Below are 24,445 nucleotides of genomic sequence, written 5' to 3' on the forward strand. Positions count from 1 at the left end.
CTCTTACTACCACATGGGAATCTACATTACATCTCAAAATTAAAAGTCTAATATTTTAAAGAGGTTATCGAAGTTAGGTGAGCTCACTGTCTCAAATAAGGAACACACAGTACAAATAGGACAATGCCCAGCCCATGAGATACACTCAGTTAACATTCCCACTGAGCCCACTAGTCCCTCCAACTTCAGAGCAAGAGGATGGGTCCTCGTGGCAACAGGCCACAGCACCTGAAGCTAACAAAGCTAATGGTGTCCACTTAAAAGAGCCCCTGTCACCACCCTTGTTCTAATTTTCTATTTGTAATTTTTTTCTTTTCATTAAATTGGAACTCCAAATTGCATAGAATTCTTACCAGATATCATGATGGCAGCCCTTCAAAACCTGACCACAGAGATCATGATGGCAGCCCTTCTTGGTGAAACAATAAAATGAAAAGCCATTTCCACAAGACCTCTGTGTAAATCTACTAGGGAACTTCATCCTGGACTGAGGAAGAGGACTGGGGAGTAGGGGGTAAACTGGGACACGGAGAAATATGGGCCACCTGTCCCACAATGGACTTTAGACTCACCCTCACCCTCCAGGAACTTCTAAATACACACAGACAGAGTGCTATGGACAAGAATTTTTTTTAAACAAATCCCTGAATCCCTAGCAGATCTTGTTTCTACCGAGACACAAATGTCTTATTTGTATAATGTTTCACAGAAGCCTTAAAATATTATCACCCCAACTTGACACATCAAGAAACTGAGGTAGAGAAGTTTATCACATTCTACAAGATTAGAGAGAGGCCACGTCAGACACCGTATTTAAATCCAAGTCCCTGCTCCGTTGCTCACACTAGAAAGTGTCACATACTGCCTCTTTCCTGCCCTCTCCCTGCAATAAATCTCTGAAGAGTCTTTTCTGTGTCACCTGCAATCAAAATCACATCAATTTTTCACAAAGAGCTATGTCACTCCTTGGAGGACATACCAAAATCTAAAGGGTTGGGTTGAGAGGAGATATTTGCATTTTCTGTTTCTCAAAGGAAACATGGCTTTAAAAGAAACTGAAAAGTATTTATCTAGTCTAAGCGCTCATTGTGCACAGAAAGAAACGGAGGCTCAGAGGAGAAGAGGAAAGGGCGTTATTAACAAATATTGCCTCAGTGCAGCACTAAGCCAGCCCTGGGCACTTCTGGGGGAGGATCTGGAAGGCCCAGGAAAATGAGTGTTAGAAAATAGAAAGAGAAGAAGAATATAAGGTCCCGTCTCTACACCACCATACCATGAATTTCCACCAAATTACCCAGTATGGGTGCAGCCAATAGTAAGGTTGTCTAAACAGGTTATTGAAACCTGGAATTCTCAACCATAGTGGAAATTCCAGCATTTACTGTGCTTTTTTCCCAGTTCAATCATCAATTCAGTGGGCATTCTGTACCAGGGACTACACGAGACCTGGAGTTCTCCCAAATAAAGATCTCTATTACCACGTGTGCAAACCACATAAAGGCAACCAGAAGAAAAGCGCCCACAGATAAGATGGAATTACTGAAACTGAAAGCAGCCAAAGAGCATATATTACTAGGAAAAATGGTGCTCCTATAAATGGACTCATGGACATAGAAAGCAAACTGTATTTAGCAGGCAGGAAAGGAGGGATTAACAGATACAAATTAGTAAATATAAAATAAATGACAAGGACCTGCTATATAACACAGGGAACTATATTCAATTTCTTGTAATGAGTTATACTAAAAACAATCTAAAACATATGTATATACATATGCATATGTTTATAACTGAATCTCTGCTGTACACCTGAAACTAACATTGTAAATTGACTACACTTAAATAAAAAATAATTTAAAAAATAAGTAAAAATAAAAGCAACGCCATTAAGAAAAAATAAAAGAACACTCTAATCCCCTTAGCTGTAGGTGGTGGAGAATTCTGGTTGTAAACACCAAGTCCACTGGATCACTCCAGCAATGGCTGTCACTCTTTCTGACCATCAGAGAGTCACTTGCTTCACTGAGGTTTCTTTTCTCTTCTGTGAAAGGCTACAGCTGCAACTAACGATGTATAGAATCTCATCATTCACAAGCCCAACAAGTAGTGAGGACTTCCCATGGGCCAGGCTCTGGACAGAGGAAAATATAGGGTCCGAAATATATTCATGGGTAGAAGAAGTTTGTGCCATAAAGACGTTAATTCTTCCTGTTTTGATAGACAGATTCATTGCAATTCTGATTAGAATTCCTACCAGATTTTTCTTGGAATGTAACAAGTGAATTTATGGTCAAGATTAGCCAAGAAATTTCTTTAGAACCACCACTGGGGAGGGGTGGATAGGTCATTAATTTCCACTGCTCTTTCTGAAGTGATAAAAACGTTCTGGAATAATAATGGTTGCACAACTGTGAATATGCTAAAAGCTGCTGAATTTTACCATTTAAATGGATGGAATTCATGGTGTGTGAACTATATCACAATAACGCTGTTATATGAAAAAATATTTCTTGACAAATATTTTTCTTTTTATACCACTAGTCTGTCCCACAATTTAAGAAAAACAAAAAACCAATACAAACCAAACTGTGCCAGGAGTTCTTTAGGACTGCAATATCCCTGGGTCTCCAAGGCCTCTGGTGATGCTGTTCCTGTTAACACACACTAGCTGGGCTGGGCTAGCTAGGGACTGTAACTATCTTTTTAAAATTGACTGTCACACGTTTCACCCTTGGAGAGGGAAGGAAGGAGGATATCACAGCTTCATGCCTTCAGCTCATTTTTAACAGAACCAAGCCCTGCTTTCACCACTGTTAATCCCTCTCACTATAAAAACACGTGACATCAACAAGCACCGCCATCATAACACCTGAAAGTGTTCAAGATACTTACCTGCGGCAGAAACACTGAGGGAGGAGACAGAAGCTTGCTCAGCACTGATGCTCCCTTTTCCCGACTCCACCAGGTGAAGCTGGGCGCTACAGCCAGAGGCTCTCAGTCCGGGGAGCAGCACACACGCCACTGAGCTGGTCCTGAGGGAGGGTGAAAGGGAAAGGAGGGCAGCCCTAGGGGGGAGGGAAAGGGGGGGTGCGGGCTGCAGCCCCGCTCGGAGGCCAGCCCCAGCCCCAGCCCAAGCCGCCCGCCCCGTCCGGGTGTGCAGACCCCGCCCGCCCGGGACACAGCCCGCCCAGTGGTGGGGACGGGTCGGCGGCCTAGGAGAGGAAGCCCGGGAGGGGAGGACTCGCGGGCGGAAGAGGGGAAGCGGACGCCAGCCGCGGACTGAGGGGAGCCCGGCTGGGCCAAGAGGCGCAGGGGCACACCTGGCCCTGGACAGCTGTGGCCGGGGCGCCGGGGCAGGTGGCGCGGGCAGAGGGGTCTGGCCCGAGCAATCCAGCTGAACACACGCTGACTGGCGCCCTGGGGGGCTGTGACACGCCGACCGCCCTCCCGCAGCCGCCTCACCCCTTTCCCGATATCCCCTCACCTTGCACTTCCACAGCCAGAGGCCCCGGCCCCAGGCAGTAGCCAAAGGCCTACAGGGCGACAGAGCTGAGAAGCCATTGGGGCCGATCCCCGGCTCGGAGCTGGAGCTTCCAACCCGCGGTCCAGCTGGCAGCAACTGCGCATGCGCAGGAGGGCCAGCGATCCGCTCTGGGTCCTGAGAGAGAAGGGGAACCGAGGGAGGGAGAATAGGGGAGGAGGAGGGGAGGCGGGGAAAAGTGGAGGGAGACACATGGACAGGAGGAGCAGAGGGAAGGCAGTTATCTGGAATTGGGAGGGGAGTAACAGAGATGGGGAGAAAGCGTTTTACCTCTTGTGGCACCCCGAAGGAGGCAGCAGTCCTGCCTATACACCCTTCTCTTACCCGTCATTGCCCACAGATCATATTTTACGTCCCTGGCCCAGCCCTCCAGCTAAGGTCTCTGCAGAAACCCTACGGGTATCATACCCGTTGCCCCCACAAGGAGCTAGGTTTACTGTTGCTCAGGGAACCAAGCACCCGCAGGTGTTGTTTCTCAGAACTACCTTGGGAAGAGAACATATTCCCCTTTTACACGCTGGGAAACAGGCAGGCACGATCTCTGCCTTAGCTCCACTGTCCCAAATGTTGGGCTGGCAGGGAGCGGGAGGTAAAATGTCAGAGCCCCAGAAGGAGCAGACTGCCTGAGTGTTGGTGTAGAGTCCCCATCCCTCCTGGGTAAACCACACCCCAACCTCGGGGAATAATCAAGGGCTCACCGTAGGCCCCTGTGTGTGGGAGAGCTGCCCTCAGTCCCAGTGTCCAACTTGCTAGGTAGGTAGAAGTGTTATTGAGTCCAAATTCATTCTCCTCAGTGCAGGACAGGCCAGTAAGTTGGGAGACCAAGTGTTGGGGCATGGAATAGCAAGTTTCTGTAGACCTAGATGGCAAACTAATGTCCTGGAAAACCATCTCCCCAAGTCACAATTCAGGCTGCTTTCCTATGTGCTTGGTTTTTGCAAACTTCTTGGTGTAGGAATTCCTTCTTGTTAGAATCCTTTGTTCTTGCAGCTATCTCCCTGGGTCAGATCCCTGTAAACCTCCAACAAAACAAACGTTATTTTCTATTCTGCAACGTGTTATCTTTATATGATTGGAAAAGTGTTAAATACCCTTAAAGGTCAGAGCCTTCAGAATAGGCTCTCCTGTATATTTTAGGCTCTAGGCAACATTGTTTTACAAGCAAGAAGAAGCCTAGGAGACAGAGCACAGGGTTAAAGTCAAAGGAACAGATCTAATATGGAGTCAGATTTCTTCTTTTCTATTACTGTGGCAGAAGCCACTTGAGGATTTAAATCCCTTAAAGTTAAAAATAAGTAAAACTTTAAAGGAATTTACATACATTGGTGGGAACTTGCATAGCATATCTGGAAAAGCACACAAAGGATTGTAAACATTGGCATCTCCAGGGAGGCATGTAAGAACAGAGGATGAGGGAAAACTTCTTTCACTTGAGTATTTTTTGCTCTGTTTGAATTTTTTTAACCATATGCATATATTTCTTTTTCAGTTAAAATAAATGTGTAATGGAGCAAAGGAGTAACTAGCTCAGCAAATACAGCAGCCATAGACTCACTGAGTCATCATTTTCGATTTAAGCCAGGAAGCATTGATTGTCTCTCTCCTATGTGCCCAGTGCTGTTTTAAAACTCTTTTATATATTTTTTTAATAAAATAATAACATGCTATCCCTCACCCCTGCTCAGGGCTGGTGGGAAACCAACTGAGTTTTTATTGAGTTGTTTTCCAAGGAGTAGAGATGAGTTATAAACAGAACACAACTTCAGGGCAAAACAGGCGGACTGGTTTTCCAGCAGGCCAGATAGCGATGACGGGTTTTCAATAGAGGCGCACAGAGGCTGAGAGAGAAAGCCTCCAGGACCCTACAGAAAGCTGCCCACAGTGCCTTCTCCATGGCACTACTGAAATAGGAAAGAACAAATCTGACTCCATATTAGATCTGTTCCTTTGACTTTAAACCTGTGCCCTGTTTCCTAGGCTTAGTCTTGCTGTTTCTGCACCTTTTGTGAAACAATGTTGCCTAGATCCTGAAATATACAGGAGACCCTATTCTCAAGGCTCTGACTTTGAAGGATATTATCACTTTTCCATTCGTATAAAGATAACAAGATACAGAATAGAAAATAACATTTGCTTGTTGGAGGTTTACACGGATCTGACCCAGGTGAAGAGCTGCAAGAACAAAGGATTCTAACAACAAAGAATTCATACACCAAGTTTGCAACAACCAAGCATTCCCGCTTCCCCTTTTTAATATAAGAAGAGCCTGAATTCTGACTTGGGATGATGGTTCTCCAGGACATTGGTCTACCATCTTCTCCGCTGGCTTTACAAATTAAAGCCGCTATTTCTTGCCCCAAATCCTTGTCTCCTGATGTGTTGGCCTATAATGCACGAGTAGAACAAGCGTGGACTCGGAAACACAAACATACATTGAAAGTACGCATTTGGTATATTAAATGACCTGCTTCCACTCGTATTCCTGAGGTTTTCTTCTCTTGACCACTCCTACTATATTTATGAAAAACCTGTCATGTGGACACATTTCCTTCTCTAGCCACTACCCTTCCATGTAAAAACTGATGCCAAGAAGGCAATGGAAGTTGCTAGAAGGTATTACCTGGCCAAAAAAGAGCAGAAGTGGGTTCTGGCTGATGTTCAGGAGCAGGCCGTGGCACCTGACAAGATGTCATAAGTACGGATAGACAGCTGGGCACCAAAGGAGAAGCTTCTAAACTTCCATGAGGGAATTGTTGGATAGGAAGGAACAGTCCCAGACTATAGCTCTGATCCCACCACGAGCTTCCTGGGCAAGGCTGGGCAAGTCATTTAAATTCTCTAGACCCTTGCTGTCCAACACGGGAGCCACCAGCCACATGCAGGTTTATGATGTTATTCTGTAGCCAGACAGAATTATAAATAAACACTTTATTGCAAAGGGTCAGCAGGTATAATATTTAAAAACATTATTGGTTATCTTGCCCTAACAAGTTATTTTTGTATGTCTAGCTTTCTGTGGGTTGTAATGCCTGCAACTAATGTTTCCCTTACAGTGAGGTATTTTGAAATTATAAGTTACTGGACACAGTACACTCATATCACAGTTGAAAAAAAACTGATCTAAATAAGCAAGGTGATCTGACTTAGTAGTTATGAGCAGGGGCTCTGGGGCCAGCCTGCATAAGTATTAATTCTCACTCTCCCTCCAGGGAGTTCTGTGTGAATCTTGGACAAATTATTGTTGCTGTTGTTGTTGTTGTTGTCATTGTCATTGTTATTATTTGTGCCTCTTTTTCCTTACCTTTTAAATAGCGAGGAAAATGTAGACTCTATCCCCTACAGTGTTGGCAGGATTAAATGAGTAAACGTCTGTGCTGCCCACTTCCCTGGGTTTCAGCATTCTCCAGGCAATCAGTGCCAAACGCAGTGGCATTCTCCACTGTCTTCGTCAGTCTGGGATTCTGTAACAAATTACCGTGTGTCGGGTGGCTTAAACAACCAGCATATTCCTTATGGTTTGGAGGCTGAGGCTTTCAAGGTCAATGTATCTGGGAGAGGATTGCCAGCTCGAAGATGGCTGTCTTCCCACTATCTTCATGGCCCAGAGAGGAGAGAGAAGCAAGCACTTTGGGGCCCTGTATAAGAACACTAATACCATTCATGAGGGCAATACTCTCATGACCTCATTTTATCCTACTAATCACCTCCCAAAGGCCCCGCATCCTTATATCATCAACCTGGGAGATGAGGTTTCGACATATGGATTTTGAGGGGATGCATTCAGTCCACACATCGGCTAACTCTCCCAAACATGCAGTCATCAAACCTGTAGCTAATTTCAAAATAATGTTTATATCTCTCTGCCCATTTCCATTCCTACATCTACTAACACTGAAGCCCTGCTACATTTTATTTCTTATTTTCCTTGTAGAGGTTTAATTGATTCCTCTAACTCCAAGGATTCGCTCACTCCAGTCTGCTTGACAGCCCTGCCAGGTAGGACTTCCTTAAAACACCTTCCCACTTCACCTGGTTGTTTTTTAGGTGTAAATGTCAGAATTCTCTCCACACCCCATCCTAGACCTTTAATCCCTTACACTACCGCTCACTATGTTATTTTCCTATTACCACTGTAACAAATTCCATTAAGCTTAATAGCTTAAACCAGCACAGACTTATCAGCTTATGGCTGTGGATGTCAGAGATCCAACACAGTTCTCATTGGGGTAAATTCAAGATACCAGCAGGGTTCCTTCCTTCTAGAGGGTCTAGAAGAGAATGTTTCCTTTTTTTTTTTTCCAGTTTACAGAGGTCACCCACCTTCCTTAGCTTGTGCCCCTCAACTTCCTCCATTTTCATGGTCAGCAGCCTTTCTGAACATTGCTCCATCGCTACACCTCCCTCTGATTTTAAACTCAGCTGGGAAATATCCTCCAATTTAAGGACCCCTGTGATTACATTCAGCCCACCTGGACAATCCAGACTACTCACCCTATTGTCTCATCTCAGGATCCCCTTGTCCCATCCCACTCAGGCAGTATGTATGTGGCTGTGACATTCACCTTGTGTAACATTTCCTCATGAGCAATTTATGGTTCAAGGCACTTATAAGTGACTTTTTGTTTTTCTTCCTTATCCTTTCTACATTCAGTTTGTCTGGTGAGATTATATGAATCCTTTTTATTTGTGCCCCTGCACTAATCTATAATAATGTATCATGGGTTTAAAGGCTAACTAATAGACAATTTAGGAGACAGAAATCCTCTAAGATTTTTAATCCTAAAATATCTGTCATCCCTTTTGCCATGTACAGTAACATGTCACAGGTGGCTACCCTGTGGCCGGGGAGGGACATGATTCTGCCATCACACTCCCCTCATTCTTACCAATGTGCTGATCAACTAACCAAGGATCTATGCTCTCCAACTCACTCACTTCCTCCTCCTTTGCATTGACTATCCTGTTCCCACCGCTTCCTTCATTCACCACATCAGGATTTCATGACCACATTCTCCCCTAAATGAAATGGGTATCTTGCATCTAATGCCTGACAGCTGTTCTTATTGTACATGCACACACTGACCTACACATAATCCCGTCCATCTCTTTATTTTCCTAGAATCTTCCAGAAGAATCAGTTCCATGATGATAATGATGATACTGACAATGATGACAGGGGCCTCTCAAGGATTCTGATAAAGAGGGAATCGATAAAGGGAGGGAATCATTGCAAAATTGCCCCAGAAACAGGCTTAAAGGTAAATAACTCTTATAGTGTTTAATGAAATTGACTAATATTTAACTATTTTTAAGACTTTATATCACTGAATTTAAAATTTTAACGGGAATTTTCATTCACCACTAACCAAGATTCAACTCTGGGACCAAAATCTAAGGATTTCTGTCTTCTAAAAAAGTGTCCACTAGCCTTTTAAACACGTGATCCTTTTAAAAAGTTTAGTGCTGGGCTGAAAATAAGCAGGATTCATATAATCTCACGAGACACAGTGAATGTGGAAAGACTAAGAAATAAAAATAAAAAGCCATTCATAACGTCTTGAACTTTACGTTGCTCACAGGGGAAAATGTTTGCCAATGTGTGTGTCACATCAACATGACGACTGAGTGGGATGGGGAAGCTGATCTTCCTCATCAGTCATTTATGCTGATTTGTTAGATGCCAAAACAGTTTCCTCATTGAAATTGCTTCTAACAAGTATGGAAGAATTTAGGTTCTACCAAAAGCAGGCTGAACATTTTCCCCTGCTTTCAGGTCTCTGGACTGAGTGTCCCCACAAGAAGGACATGATTATGTTTCATAGGGAAGTCTTCCTGAGAAGCAACAGGCTTTTCTAGGGCAGAACTGCAGGGCCCCCCATGGAGGGCTGGAGGAGGTCTAGAGGGGACACTGGAAAAATAGCAGGAGTGAATTCAGATACTGCTGCTCAGGTCGCCAAAGACAGCATTGCTATCTCTAAGGATATGACATTCTCCCAAATTTTCCATGAGTGAAGGAGCCTGTGAACACTAAGCAGGTTGTTAAGACACAGCAGCACATAATTTGCGTGACAACACAATTAGAGTATGATTTGATATTTGCAAAATAACTAGCCCATTGTTCTTTGAAACTGCAGCAGTAGCAATAGAAATAAAAAAGACTGAGCCGTCTTGGAGACAACAATCAATAAACAATTCTAAATCTGCAGAATTCCTTGACAATATTCAAGCAATGAGCTAGATGTGTGCTGCAGATACCTCTTACTGCAGGGCTCACTCCTGCAAAGCATAGAACTAGTTTCTCAGCACACAGAGGGAACCAAGTCAAGATTCCTAATCTTTTGAGATTTACTAAATGGCTGGAAAGATCAGACAAGTACATACAGGCAAATATGATTAAATGGAATCAAATAATATCAAATGTGATTTGAGCACAGACGAAAGAGAAATTCCTTTCACCTGGGATCTAGAGAGACTTCTTCAGAAAATGTGGCTCTGGAGACGGCCAAAGACATGGGTGGAATTTTGGCAGAACAGGATGTAAGGAATTTAAAAACTTATTCTATAATTCATATAAAAATTCAAAGGATCCCAAAAATCCAAAACAACTTTGAACAAGAAAAACAATGTTGGAAGACTTGCACTATCTGATTTTCAAACTTTTTTTTTATAAAGCTACAGTAATCAGAAATTAGGGTGTTGGTGTAAAACAGGAAAATAGAATAATGGAACACAATAGAATGTTCAGAACTAAACCAAGACTTATACAGACAATTGATTCTCAAAAAGGATGCTGTGGAGAAAGGATCTTTTCAGCATGTAGTGCTGGAACAATTAGATAGTGATACGCAAAAAAAAAAAATGAACTTTGATTCACACCTCACAAAATATACAAAATTTACCTCAAAATGGATCATAGATCTTAATAGGAAATCTAAAACTAAAAAACAGCTAGGAGAACAAGCATAGGCTTAAGCTTTATGGCCTTGGGTTTGGCAAATTTTTCTTTGCTATGACACCAAAAGTATCATCTATTTTAAAAAGAAACTGATAGAGTGAACTTTATGAACATGAAGACTCTTCAATGCTCTTCTAAACACTGCTAAGCAAATGAAAAGACAAGCCATAGACAGAAGCTATTTGCAGATCATATATCTGATAATGGTCTCTCTTTGTATCTGATCCAGAATAAAGAGGTCTCAAAATTCAATAATAATTCAAACACCTGAATGAATGAGGCCAGAAAACACACTTCAGTAAAGATATCCAGATGGATAATAAGCATATGAAAAGATGCTGATTAAAGGTGTCATTAATGATTAGAGAAATACTTTTAAAAACCACAGTGAGATACTAGTTCACATACATACTAGAATGAATACAGTTAGAAAGACTGACCTTACAAGGTGCTGGCAAGGAAGTAGAGCAACCAGAACTGATACACACCACGAGGAATTTACAATAGTACAACCATTTTGGAAAAGTCTTTAACAGATTCTTTTAAAAAGGTAAACACCTATGTACCATATAATCCAGACATTCCTCATCTGGTGCTTTAGAAAGGAAAAGCATATGTCCATACAAAGACTTATAACCAAATATTCACTGCTATTTTATTTATAATAGCACAAGTTGTAAATAACCCATGCATCCATCAAGAAGTAAATGCAGAAAGAAATGATGGTCTATACAAACACTGCTCACAATAAACTCTTCAGTAAAAACTCAGCACTAAACAATACTCTACTATAAGACAAATAAGCTATTAATACAGCAACACAGATGATTCTCAAAATAATTACACTGAATGAAAGAAGTCAGACAACATAGAGTAGATACTGCATGAATCCATTCATATAAGGATCTTGAAAATGCAAACCAATATGTTGTGATAGAAAGCAGATCAATGGTTCCCAGGGGAAGAGACAGGGAGGGAGGGAGGGACAAAAAAAGTCAGGAGAGAAGCTTTGTGGGTGATGGGTATGTTCACTGTCTTGAGTGTGGTCATGGTTCCTTGGGGATATTCTTACGTCAAAACATATTAAGCTGTACACTTTAAACGTGTGAAAATTATTTTGCCAAGTATACCTCAAAGCTGTTTTAAGAAAAAAGGCACTTTAGTCCTGATCCACCTCAGCGCCTGATTGGAGTGACATGATCAGTCCCTCACACTGTCTGCCTAACGGGAAGGTAGAAAAGCTCTCACAGAAGATAACATGGATTTTTCATTTGCAATGTCTGCCATGTAATAAAGAATTTCTAGACATGCAACATGTCCAGACTATATGACAGATAACATGAGAATAAGGAGCATTAGACAAAGGATGCAAACCCCAGGTGATGTAGGCATCAGAGTTACCAATAAAGGCTATAAAATACTTTTAATATATTCAAGAAAATAAGGAAATGATGGGAGAATAGATAACAGGGTAGAGACTTTCACCAGAGAAATATACTGGAATGTATTTTTAGGAAAAATCAAACTGATACTCTAGAACTGAAGCTTTCAGCTCTGGAAACAGGTAAACAGAGCTAATTAGGATCCCTTTTAAGTAAAACTTTCAGTAATTCTGGGTAAAATATAACAACAAAGTAACACAGAGCTAACTATGGAAAGAGAAGTTCCCTGATGACAATACAAAGAGGACACTTAAAGCCCAGAGTGGTCATCTTGTGAGCTGATGCCACCGCACCCTGGAGGGAAGGGGTTTTCATCTGCACATAAATAAGGATACAATGTCCATGTAGGAAAAAGGGTCCATACCAGATGTAGAAGACTCTTCCTCTATATCTATATAGTCAGAGACAGAGATGTAAAGTGGCAGCAGAGGTCACAGTGACACAGGGCCCTGGGCCAAGGAGTGTGAGCACCTCTGCAAGCTGGGAAAGGTAGGATGATGAATCCCTCCCAAGAGCCTAGGTGTGGAACTTAGCCTTGGCCACTCCTTGGTTTTAGCCCACTGACATTGACTTTGCACTACTGCACCCTAGAACAGTGAGAAGATGAATGTGTATTGCTTTAAGCCACTGAGTCTGTGGTCCTTTGTTACAACAGCAATAGGAAAGGAACTCAGGAACCAATATGAACTTGAACCACAGGCTGCCTTCTGTGCTGGCAGGGAGTCCTTTGTCTCTGATCCTGGGGGAGTGTCCTGTCCTCTGGCAGCATCCACAAACTACCTCATGCTAACTTGGCAGTTTGCAGAGGGTTAAATCTTATCCCTGCACAGTTCTTGATATTTAGTTAATAAAAATGATGGTGCCATCATGGGTATTTTTCCATCTTTTAAATACCCTTCAGTCTTCTAATAAAGCTACTTCTAATTAAGAGACCATGTAAATAGTTTTCAATCTTCATAATAAATAACTGTGGTTTTATCTGGTTACTTAAATTATGAATAATAATGTTCACATTTGTAAAAGTTATTAAAATCAACATTGTTTAATGAAAATATCATTTCTTTTCACATGAACATGTATTAACTACAAGAAATGTTCCATGCTTTCTTCTACGATTTACTGTTAGAGCCTTAAAGAATAATATTTTCCTCAAAAGATATTACGGCAAAGGGATTTCTTTTGGTGGAACTGTTCCGGCATCAAATCTGGTGCATGTCTCAGGCCACTGGCAACATAGAGATGATAGAAATTAGGAGGCATTATAAACACAGAATCATTTTTAAAGGAATTAAAAAAACTGGATGTGTGTAAACAAAGAATCAGGGAATATTCTGGTGAAATAAATGTATTTTTCAGCTTAAGCAAGACATGGGGTGAATAAATCTGAAATGAAAAAACCACCCAGAGATTAGCAGCGAGTCATGCATGCAGTGTGAATGATCAAAACCAAGTTGTTTCCAAACCAGTGTGCAGGCTTGATGCCTTCATGAATCAAATCTGTGTGGCACCAGGCCACCTCGAATACATGTTGATGAGGTATTTATAAGCCCTTCACCATCCCAAATCAAAGCCCACGCACGAGCCACAAGACCATCACCTACACATTTGGAAAACACACAACATGGTGAATAGCACTTTTCTTGTTCAGTAGCCGGTGGCAGCGAACTGTCAGCAGACAGAGATACAGGGACACAGAGGCACCTCCCCTCACTCAGCTGATAAACTTCCGTGCATCCCTGGGGACAGGATTGTCATAAAATGCACCATGGATTGATCCTCCTCCTAGGAAAGGAACCGTAGTGCTGTCATTAGGTTTGAGCAGGGGTGGGTGGAGGATCTCAGAAGAGTTGTTTCAGCACACCAATAGAATTCTTGGCCACCGTGACCACGAAAGACAAGTCCCCTGCCATCCCGGTAGGCACTTGGGCTCCTGACAAAAGCTGGGCTCAGTAAAGGGTTGAGTAGAAGGCACAGACCTGAGGGATGCCCCAGCAATAGGCAGGAGGTAGGGCCTGGTTTATACTGCTCTGGGTGTATCCCAGACTCATCCGAATACGAAATCAGAAATTTGCAAAACAGCAGAGCTGGGGTGGATCATCTACTCCAGACTCCTCACCTTACAGTTAAAAGGGTGGCAACCCTGACAGGCAAAGCAACGTGCTAAAGGCAGAGCGTGGAAGTGGCAGTGCCAGATGAAACGCAGCGTGCAACCCCCGTTCAAGGCCGCTGACTCTGACGACGGGGCCAAGGTTTCCAATGAGGAGAATAAGACAGTGTAAATACTTTGTTCCCCCTAAAACCCCAAATGTTTTTTAAAGGCACAAAAACTCACCTTAACTAGATCTCTTCTGAGGGGGCTCTCTTCTGCTTCTTCGTCTTTCTGTCTCCATTTCCCTCTCTCAGACACAAACACATTCAGTTTTGTGAAAGGGGACTTCCTTCCATACAAAGACAGACTTCACATCTTCAGAAAGATACCTGAGAAAGCACGTTTCTCAATTCAAGTCTTTGTGTGAGTTCTGGGCAACTGGCTTATTTTCTAGAACAATCGGTAGTTACAAAATCAGGAAATCATCTTCCACAAAGGCAGAGTTCTGGTCCGTGTTGATAAAGTTGGGGATGTCACATTTCATGAGTCTGTTCGGCTCCTCCTCTGGCCACCTGCTGCATCTGATGGCTTCCTGGAGCCGAATAACACTGTAAAGGGCTATGGTAGGGATACCAGCTTTGGCCTTGTCCAAGTGGTCCACTTCATTGATGTAGCAGTGAAAGAGGGACCTAGATTCGTCATTGCACTGCCAGAGAACACCTTGGGCAGCAGCGGTCTTCCAAAGTCTGACACAAAGCTGTTGAGTCTAAATCTCTTCTCGGGAGACTCTGCATTGCTACAAAGAAAACCAAAATAAAATATCGTTCACAGTGTAGCTCGGTGACCTGAAGAATCATAGTTTTTGCCATCTACTGAGAGTAAATCCCTGCACAGAGCATGCTGACATGCACTGGAATTGAAAGACATCACTTCTGAACACATAAAATTAAACTCAAGGCAAAAGTCTAAAGTGAGGGCCCATGGACCATCCTAAAAAGACATCGTTCCCTGAGAATCCTCAATATTGGTGCCTCGCACACCAGTGTTTCTCCGTGGGACACTCAGATCTCTTCATCAGGATTCGTTAAAGTGCTTCTTAAAATGCAGAATCCTGGGGTGCACACCCTCAGAGTCTCCAGAGGTAGCGACTGGTAGTCTGTATTTTCATAGCCACCAGGATAACTAAACATGCTCAGGTTTAGCACCGCAGTCTACATCGGGTCACCTGAGCATCGACAATTCTGTCTCACGGGATGGGGGGTGCCATGTGTGTCAGGGTGCTGTCCTACCCATGTGTCTCCCCTGATTCTCAGAACTGACAGTGCTGCCCCATTGGGCACGAAATACCACCGTTTCACAATGCATACGCAGGGCGCCCGACTGAAAAACAATCAGTGATAGGAGAGGGGACAAAACTCAGCTTCCTGTTACCTTGTTTCACTTACTGTGGGACGAGTGATCAATTCAAGGGTAATAAATCAGTGAATGAGTGAATAACATGACTCGCGTTAGTCCCACGAGTGCCTGGAAGAGCAAGCCTGGGCACATTGAGAACCATAACAGCCCATCTACTTAAATGTCATCCTCCACAGATCTATGTAAAGGTTACTTCCACCCAGGCAGTGACTCCAGAAGGGCAAGAATCATGTATGAACACACTCTCAAATCCAGAACAGAACCTGACAACAATTAGGCTCTGGAGTCTGTGTTTAGCGAGTGTGGAATCTCAGTGATTCCAGCTCTTACACCTTGCCTTCCCATCCCACCACACACGATATGGCCCTTATGTCCAGTTCTCCCGGGGCTGGGGCCACAGAACCCATTTATAGGACTGGAAGAATCTGATCATTTAAACCATCCCCCAGATTATCATCAAGAGTCACCTGCATTTCAGGGATCAGTAATCCCAGAAGCTTTGCAGTTCAGGCAGCTGAGGGATTTTTATATCAGCTCTGTCTTCTACTGTGACTGCCTGGGTGACATCAGACAAGGAATTCTGAAAAGCCTGAACTTTTCCTTTCAGGAATAATCTAATTAACAAATCTCGTTGACCACTCAACAAATGTGATGTGAAGATCAATGATTTTACACAGGAGTACAACATTCACTAGGTCGTGGATTTAGAATCAGAGGAAAATCATTTTAGAAAGATTGACAGAATGTAGCTTTAATGCGAATTTAAGTATTCTTACCTTTCAGTAAATCATCTTCCCCTACTTATCACTTCACCCAAGTTTAAAAGATGTCTGAGAACAGGGATGAGTGTGCCAGCAATCTGAGACCCAATAACCTAAAATGTCACCTAGGAAAAAGAGGGGAGTAACACATTTTTAAAAAGCATGGCAAGGATGGCGGGGCCATCCCCAACCCCAGACTAAGAAGCTCTGAGTAATAGCTTTCCTGCCTGCCTGGGGCATCAGCTGATGTGAAAATCCACCCAGAAACCTCACTGTCCAGCAGCTCTTCCATAACACAGGCTACACTTTCTCAGAATTAAGAATTGCGTCCAGTAACCACTTCGCTGAAGAATAAAGACAAAGGAGAACAAGAGAGTTCTGCCCCTCCCAAGGGAGAGCCCAGACCTCGGGCTGCATGCACTGCGCCCACCTCCCTGGAGAAGAATAAACTGGAGAAGGGCGTTCTGCGAAACTGGGGCAGCAAAGGTTGAGATGGGAACAAATTGACCAGCTGGCCAGGGACAGCCCCCTCCGTCGCTGCCTTGGCGGCTGCCTCAGCCCTCTCAGCCCATCCTGCCCACCTCTGGTGGCTAAGCTGTCAGGGAAATTGCTTTGCGATCTGGAGCAACAGAGGCTGCCCACAGGCCAATCTGCGGAAAAGATGGGCGCTAAACCCCCAGCTCCCGAGTGACAGGCTCCATACCCCCGCCAACACCCCGACGCCCCCGCACCCTACCGCAACCCCGGGGAAATATGACCCGAAGAAGTGTGACCTGGGAACGAGGGGCAGCAGAGGCCGCCCCCACGTCAGGCCTGCAGAGAGATTGGAGCTTATCCTCCAGCTCTCCAGGGGCAGCCCCTGTCCTCTCCACCTCCTGATCTCACCGCGCCCACCTTCCAGGAGCAATCAGACCAGGTGTGGGGTGTCAGGCGAATCTTGCGCCAGAGAGGACGTCCCCAGGCCAGGTCAGGGGAGAGGAGAAGAAGTGGCCCCATTAGGCGGGGCAGCCGGCCGTCGCAACTGCCTCTGCCCCTTGACCGCATCGGGCCCGTCTCCCAGGAGCAAGCTGACCTGGAGACGGGCATCCGGCTTCTTGGGCAGCAGAGGACGCCCCCAGGATTGGTCACGGGGAAGAGGAGAGCAAATTGACAGGCTCCGCGCTGCAGGTCTTCTACCCCCGCCATCGCCACCCCCGCACCTTAAAGGCACCGCCCAGGGCGCCCCTCCCCCAGCAGGCTGAGTGGGACAGGTGCGTCTGGTGACCTGGGGCAGGAGAGGCCACTCCCACACCAGGCCATCGGGGAGACGGGAGCCAATCCACCAGCTCCCCAAGGCAGCCCCTACCCCCGCAGCAGCCACCACTCTTGCCCATGACCTCACAGTGGCCTCCTCTAGGGAGCAGGCTGACCTGGAGATGGACGTCCGACGAACTTGGGACAACAGGGACCGCCCCCAGGGCAAACCATGGGGGGAAGTGGGAGCAAATGGACAAGTTCCATGGGAAAACCTGCCGCTGCTGCCACCACCCCCAAAGTACCAAGTCCAACTCCCGGGGTCAGGCCGACTAGGATACACGCGTCTCATAACACAGGGCAACAGCGACCGCCCCCAGGACAAGACGCGGGGAAGATGGGAGCAAATGGTCCGCTCCCCCGCTGCAGGCCCCCGACCACCGCCACCCCTGCACCCTGACTACCCTGCCTCCCGCCCCCAGCAGGCAAAGTGGGACAGGGGTGTCCCGGGACCTGGAGCAGCAGAGGCCGCCTTCAGGCCACGCGGTGCAGACATGGAGCTAATCCACAGTCTCCTCCGGGGCAGCCTCCCTATGCCTGCAGCCACCACCTTACCAGCCCCCTGACCGCACCGCACCCATCTCCCAGGAGCAAGCTCACCTGGAGTCGGACCTGAGGCAAATCTCCGGCGGCAGACGTCGCCCCCAAGCCAGGCCGTGGGGGAGAGAAGAAATGGAGCAACTCCCTGGAACACATCCCCTGCCCCTGCCGCCTCCGCCGCCGCCTCCCAGGAGCAAGATCATCTGGAGACCCGCGTCCCGCCTCTAGGGCAGCAGAAGCCGCCCCTGGCTCCGCCTCTGGGGAGAGCGGAGCGAATTGATCGGCTCCCCCGCGGCAGCCTCCCTCCCCCCGTGGGTCCCGCACCTTAACGGCCCCGCCCCCACTCCGCACTCAGCAAGCTGAGTGGGACAGGAGTGTCCGGCGACCTGGGGAAGAAGAGGCCGCTCCCAGGCCCAGCAGCCGGGACAAGGCAGCTATTCCACCCGTTCACCAGGGGTAGACCCGCTCCGCCCCTCTGCCGCTGCCACTGCCTTCTGACCTAACCGCCCCACCTACCAGGAGCAAGCTTACCTGGAGTGCAACATCTGGCGAATCTCCGGCGGCCAAGCCCCACCCCAGGCCAGGCTGCAGGGAAGAGAAGAAATCGATCGGCTTGCCCGGGCAGCCTCCCAACCGCCACCGCCGCCGCCGCAGCCCAAAAGCATTGCAATAGCCTACCGGGGTCAGGCTGACTGCAAGGATGTGCACTTGCCTTCTTATCCTGGCCAGGTCCCTGAGCACCTCCCTGCATCCCTACACTCCCTGCACCTCTGCACCCCTGCTACTCTCTGCAATTCTGCATCCCTCCACCCCCACATCCCCTGAAATGCCTGCGCCCTCCACAGCCCCTGCACCCCTGTCACCAGTTACACTTTTGCACTGCTTACACTCCTGCACCCCTGCATGTCCCACACACCACCTCTTGGGCCTTTGGCAGAGTCTCTGCTGTTAGACCAATGCACAGTGACTCACTCTTTGCCAGTATATGATGCATCAGTGGACGTCAGGGGTTGCCTGCAGGAAGGTACATGTTCCCGGTCACTAGCCTGGGCCACTAGGGTGATCTCTGTGAGGTCACCCAGGACGGGTTCAGAGATGCTGTTCTCTGGGAAGAGAGGAGTTGAAACCGGTCTTGAGGGCAGAGCTGTGCTCACCAGGCCGTCCACGCTTCATGTTTTACACAGGGCTTCGGAGAAGTGAAATGGATCCGGCCAAGTAATACCGGCCTGCTGTGAGCCCACCTCAGTCCTGGGCTCTGAGTCAGACCGACTGGCTCCCTCAATCAGGGCCCAGTTTGGGCACCTGAATGGTCCCTTTGAGGCATCCCAACAGTTCTCAGGATGAAGTCTGGCTGCTTCCACCCCATGGCCCTCCCTCCTACTGTGCTGGCCTCAGGAAGGTTCCTTATATGGGGAAGAAGGCAGCCCACACCCTACCCCACCCCTCACCTTTCTCTAACCCAGGCTGGTGCTCTCTCTGCCCCTCAGAGTCTGGGAAGCCATCCCTCTTCAGTTATGTCCCTTCTGAGATGGACTTGCTTCCACTCAATTCTAGGCGAGGATGCACCATGGAATGCACTGGGTAAGAGAACCAAAATAAATAATTTCTTCTGTGAGGTTGTCTGTTTATCTACTGGGGCTGGGCTGTGTGTAGTTTGCTACAGCTATTGGTGTGAGCGGCTAAAACAGCCTGTGTGTCCTTGTTTTCATCTCCCCGCTGTCTTTGGGTTTTCCCTAGACACTCCTGAGACGTTTACTTCTGTTAGTATTATTCCTGTTATTACACACGGGCCCTACTGACATGGAGGTAAGGTGTTGGGGGAGCGGGACAGAGCAGGGCATCTGCAGTCCTGTGATTAGTTCTCATTGAGCCTGTGCCCTGAGCTGTGACCTCCACAAGTGTGTCTCTTTCCCCCCACCCCAATTTGGGTGACACAGAAGGGATTTCCCTTCTCCCAGGTTGGTTAGGCTCTGGTAAAATAATTTCTCATTAAAAAAACAAACAAAAAACAACTTCCCCCAATGAAACAGAATGTTCTGGGTGTATTTCAATACAGTTATTTTCTCCTCTCCAGGCAGGAAGCATGAGGAGTTATCCTCTGACCTTCATTCTGAGAACAGGACACGGTCCTGGATGTAAAATACATGAAAAAGAGCATGGGGCCCCTCTGACTGGCCCCCTGGAGTTGTCACACTCTGATTTCCCCACACTGAGCCTCCTGCTGGCCTCAGGAACCTGTTAAATCTGCCTGCCCCCAGGGTTCTTACAAAAGCAGGTTCTGCCTTGGGAGCTGTGACTCTCCAAGCCTGCCCGCTGTTCCCTTTGCAACCTCTCTGGGTTGGAAGCAGCTTTCCCCCTCAGTCTTCTGGGATCTAAGAAGAGCAGTGGGTTTGCAGCTCCCTCAGATTTGGTGTTATTTTCAGGACAGGAGGAAGAACTTCTGAGCTCCACACGAGCTGGACCAGAGGCTGGAATCCTCCCTTCCTCTGCCACCGTGCAATCAGTGGCTGTGGTTCTAGCCGAGTTTCTGAAGATGTGGACTTAAACACACATATCCCAGCCCTCACAGGAGCACACAGTCCCATAAATCCCCCTAGTTTCCACTGGTAACTATGGAGCCGATGGGGACACGGGTTTCGGGACCACAGAGGCCTGACTGCACGACTTGCTCCGTGGCCTATTTACGTGGTTGCTCCGGGCCTTGTCTGAAGTGGCTTGTTTACCACACCTGGTACGTGGGAAACACAAAATAAGTACTAGAACCTTCACTTTTTCTCCCTCCAGGGCCTTCAAACGTAGAAAGTAATAAGTGAACTCAGACAGCCTAGTCACCACAATGAGGTCCGTCCAGCCTGGCTCTCCTGAGTGATGGGCACTGACTTGCACCTTAACTCGGAACAGTAGGGGAACTGCCTTCCTCTAACTGGGCCTCTCCCCACACCAGGCACGCCCGCAGCTCAGACGGGGCCAGCTCCCCAACTGAGGTGTGTGCTGGTGGCTTCAGTGTGACCTGGCCCTGCCGGGACATGAACCTGCAGTGAGTGAGGTGGAGGGTCGGGTGGAGGGGGGTCCCTTCTGGGGTGGCAGGGGGCCCGGTAGCACCCCTCCCAGCCTGGTGCCTGGGGCTCCCTAACACCTCCTACAGCTCCTGGGTTGGCTCCGGTCCTGGCCACTCCACACACCCTCCCAGTATCTTTTCATTATGACCCTTTTCTGCTTTTATCAGCGAGAAGTGGCTTCTGTTGCTTGTTCAGTGAAACAGTACATCGGGAAACCAGACTACTTCTAACATCAGTAAAATACCAACCTCGGTCAGCTCGCCGGGCAGGCCGTGCAGCACAAAGGCCTGAACAGGGCTGTGCGAACGGCTTACGTGAAGGGTCCTCAGCATCTGTCTTCAGAGATACAGAAGCTGATGGTTCAGGTAAAACCTCAGGGTGGGATTGAGGAATCCAAAGCTGGTTGGTTTCAAAGGCTAACTGGTCAGACCAGACCCCTGAGCTGTGGTCAGAAGCCTGGCTCAACGTCACGCAGACTCAGCGCCCTAAGTGCCGGGTGGGGCCGGTGCTGTTCCCTTTGCAGGCTCTCGTTGGGGATTCACTGTAGCCCCTTAAATACAGCAGAAATTCCAGCCCCATTAGCCCCCACCCTGAGTGTTCCATGACACAAATCCCGGGAGTGTTTAATTTTCATCTTTGTTTAGGAGGATGAAGGTGGTTCAAGAGAAGACATAAATTCACACTTAGTGACACAAGGTCACAGCCAGTACTTCCTCCACGGAGAGCTATGTGCTCCCACAGTGGTGGCTGGGGGCTGGGCAGAGACCCTCTGCTGGTCCCAGAGGGACTCGCTCATCTGGCCACAACTCATGGGTTGGACAGAAGATCCAGAGGGTGACAGAGCATCTTTCCTGGGAATTTGGAACTGACACATAGAAATCAAGTTCACTCATCTGGAGTTTGGCGGAGGGGAGGGGCGGTGGTTGGAAATCAAATGAAACCAGAGCATGAGAGAAACTTAGAAGTGAAAGAGCGAGAGACAGAGAGACTGAGCTTGTGAGAGCAAATAGTCAGAAAGAAGGCAAACAATCAGGGGACAGAAGAATTCCAGCTCCTGACTGTGTAGTCTGTCCCAGCCCATCAATGACCCCGCGAGATGTTTAATAACATTCCAGTTTTGCAGATTAGGAAACAGGCTGAAAGAGGTGGGGGCTGGGTTTGGGTGCACAGTTAATTCAATTGCCACTGGACCCCACACTTCCCATTGCCTGAAGGCACCCTAATCCTCACTGGGACCCCTGTGGTCCCCTGACAGCCCAGCACCCTGATCAAAGGGACCCTGCGGGAGTGGGAACCCCTCTTGAGTGTGGAGAGTTCCCTGCCCCGAGATGCCATGCATCAGCAAGCTCCCGCTCACCCCAGGTTAACATCAGCCCAGCTGTACAGTCTCCCAACCCGCTTCCCTCCCTGCCAGGCACCCCCATCCTTACCACCGAGTGTACTGCAGGAATTCAGGCACAGGGATGCCCAAATCAACACGAGCCCATCGGCAATAGAAAAAGCAGACTCCCAGGCCCACCTGGGTTGCGAGGGGACAGAAGGTGTCCTCAACTTTCATGTGTCTAAGACAATCTTCTTCAGCTGGAGGTTCTAGAGAAAAATAAAAGGTCCAAAACATAGTTCGGTGAGGAATTCCTCCAAGGACCTGACTCCAGTGTCTACAACCATGTGTACCTACCCCCGGAATTGGGGTGAAGGTGGATTATTGATCAGCACAACCCCTGGTGGCCCAGCTCCTTGGCTTGGCTGCCCAGAGGGGGCTGGGGGAATGGGTAAGGCCAGGGCACTCAGGAAAAGCACAGAGGACCTGACCTCTCCCTTCTGCACTCGTAAACCCTTCCCCAAATCTCAAGGCATTGGACAGAGATCCGCCACAATAATGAGATGCTCCCATCTCTTCACTCACTCCTGTCGGTTCACTTACATGCTGAGCATCCACTGGGTCCCAGGACAAGACACATAGGATGGCTGATGGGACAGGCTTGGTCCTTCCCCCTGGAACCTGTTCAATCTGATCAAAGAATGATCACTTATAAAGAGTTTCTCAAAATTATACAGAGACCAAAGACCAACTGCAGAGTGAACCAAATTTAAAAATATATATGAAGATCCCCCAGTCTCCCCGCCTAAGGTTAACAGCATAAAGCAAAAAGTTCTTGCCTTTAATCAGCAGGGAAGTTGTCACCCCCTCTCAGGTGGAAAGGAGAGTTATTCTTTGAGCACGTCACAGAAGTGCTCCATCGGATTGGACCAGGGCATCTACATTCATTCAGCAAATGTGTATAAGCTCCTACTACATACGGGAATCTCCTAACTAGACCGTTCCCAAGGCTCTCGGGCTTTATCAGTCAACAAAATAGACATGACTCCCCATCACTGGGGGCTCAGAATTTTAGCAGAGGAAACAGGCAGCATGTTGGGGTAGCAAGAGTTTGGATAAATTTTTAAAAAAGAGTGATATGAGCAAACTCGGGTGATGGCGGTGGGGTGGGAGGCAGGCAGGAGAGAATAAGGCAATCCTGGCAGATCTCACGGAGTAATGAACTTGAAGCAGAATAGATCCGGAGGAAGAAGGAAGAGCCGGAGCCAGAGGCCCCCAGAGTGAGGGGGAGAGTGTGGGCAGAGAGGCAGAGCACGCCGGGTCCTGAGGCCTTTGTGACGACTTTGGCTCCTAATGACATGGTGACCCGTTTAGTGAGTTTTGAGGGGAGGGGTGATGTAGTCCAACTTATGCTTTTGTGTTTGTGTTTTTTGGGGGGAAGTAATTTATTTATTTTAATGAATGTGCTGGTGATTGAACCCAGGATCTCAAGCATGCTAAGCATGCGCCCTACCACTGAGCAACACCCACCACCCCCAATGTATGTTTTTACAGGCTCCCTCTGACTCTGTGTGGATGAGAGATTGTAGGAAAGCAAAGATGGAAACAGAAGGCTATTGGTATCCAGGAAAGGCTGAAGGTGGCTCTTAGGAGGGCGGGGAGCAGAGAGCAGGTATTTAATTAAGACAGAATATCCAGAATTTTCTAACAAGCTGGATTTGCTGTCTGTGAGTGTAAAAGAAAGAGAGAGAAAGGACATGGTTCCAACATCTGGGCCTGGACAATGGGAGGGATGTCCTCTCCGGATGGGAAAGGGGATGGGAAAAGGTGGGGCTGAGCAGGTGGAAAGGGGCTGGTATCAGCTCAGTTCTTCAATGTCATGGTTAAGGGGTGTGTTACATATTGCCACAGAAGTGCCTAATAGGTAGAGGAATCTGTTTTCTTTTTCTTTTTAACATTTAAAAAATATAATTAAACATATTAATTGTATTATGTGAATGATTTGGGAATTTTGTTTCATGCCAAGTT

General features: G+C 47.1%; 1 protein-coding gene and 1 long non-coding RNA gene across 2 annotated transcripts in view; both read right to left on the reverse strand.

Annotated features, from left to right (window-relative positions):
- Positions 1-3,759, reverse strand: part of LOC140694920 (trafficking protein particle complex subunit 9-like) — a 65,967-nt gene extending 62,208 nt beyond the window's left edge. The window contains exons 1-2 of the mRNA XM_072957924.1: positions 3,485-3,759; positions 2,893-3,032 (exon numbers count right to left, since the gene is read on the reverse strand). The gene's annotated coding sequence lies outside the window, so the exon portion shown is untranslated. The remainder of the gene's footprint in view (positions 1-2,892; positions 3,033-3,484) is intronic.
- Positions 3,760-14,548: 10,789 nt separating this feature from the next.
- LOC140694925 (uncharacterized) overlaps positions 14,549-24,445 on the reverse strand; it is a 92,423-nt gene continuing 82,526 nt past the window's right edge. The window contains exons 3-10 of the long non-coding RNA XR_012070589.1: positions 23,021-23,107; positions 22,527-22,686; positions 19,486-19,614; positions 19,010-19,142; positions 18,569-18,622; positions 18,098-18,292; positions 16,220-16,329; positions 14,549-14,823 (exon numbers count right to left, since the gene is read on the reverse strand). This is a non-coding gene — a long non-coding RNA (uncharacterized lncRNA). The remainder of the gene's footprint in view (positions 14,824-16,219; positions 16,330-18,097; positions 18,293-18,568; positions 18,623-19,009; positions 19,143-19,485; positions 19,615-22,526; positions 22,687-23,020; positions 23,108-24,445) is intronic.

The sequence above is a fragment of the Vicugna pacos genome, unplaced genomic scaffold, assembly GCF_048564905.1.
Source record: "Vicugna pacos unplaced genomic scaffold, VicPac4 scaffold_112, whole genome shotgun sequence".
Taxonomy (NCBI): Eukaryota; Metazoa; Chordata; class Mammalia; order Artiodactyla; family Camelidae; genus Vicugna; species Vicugna pacos.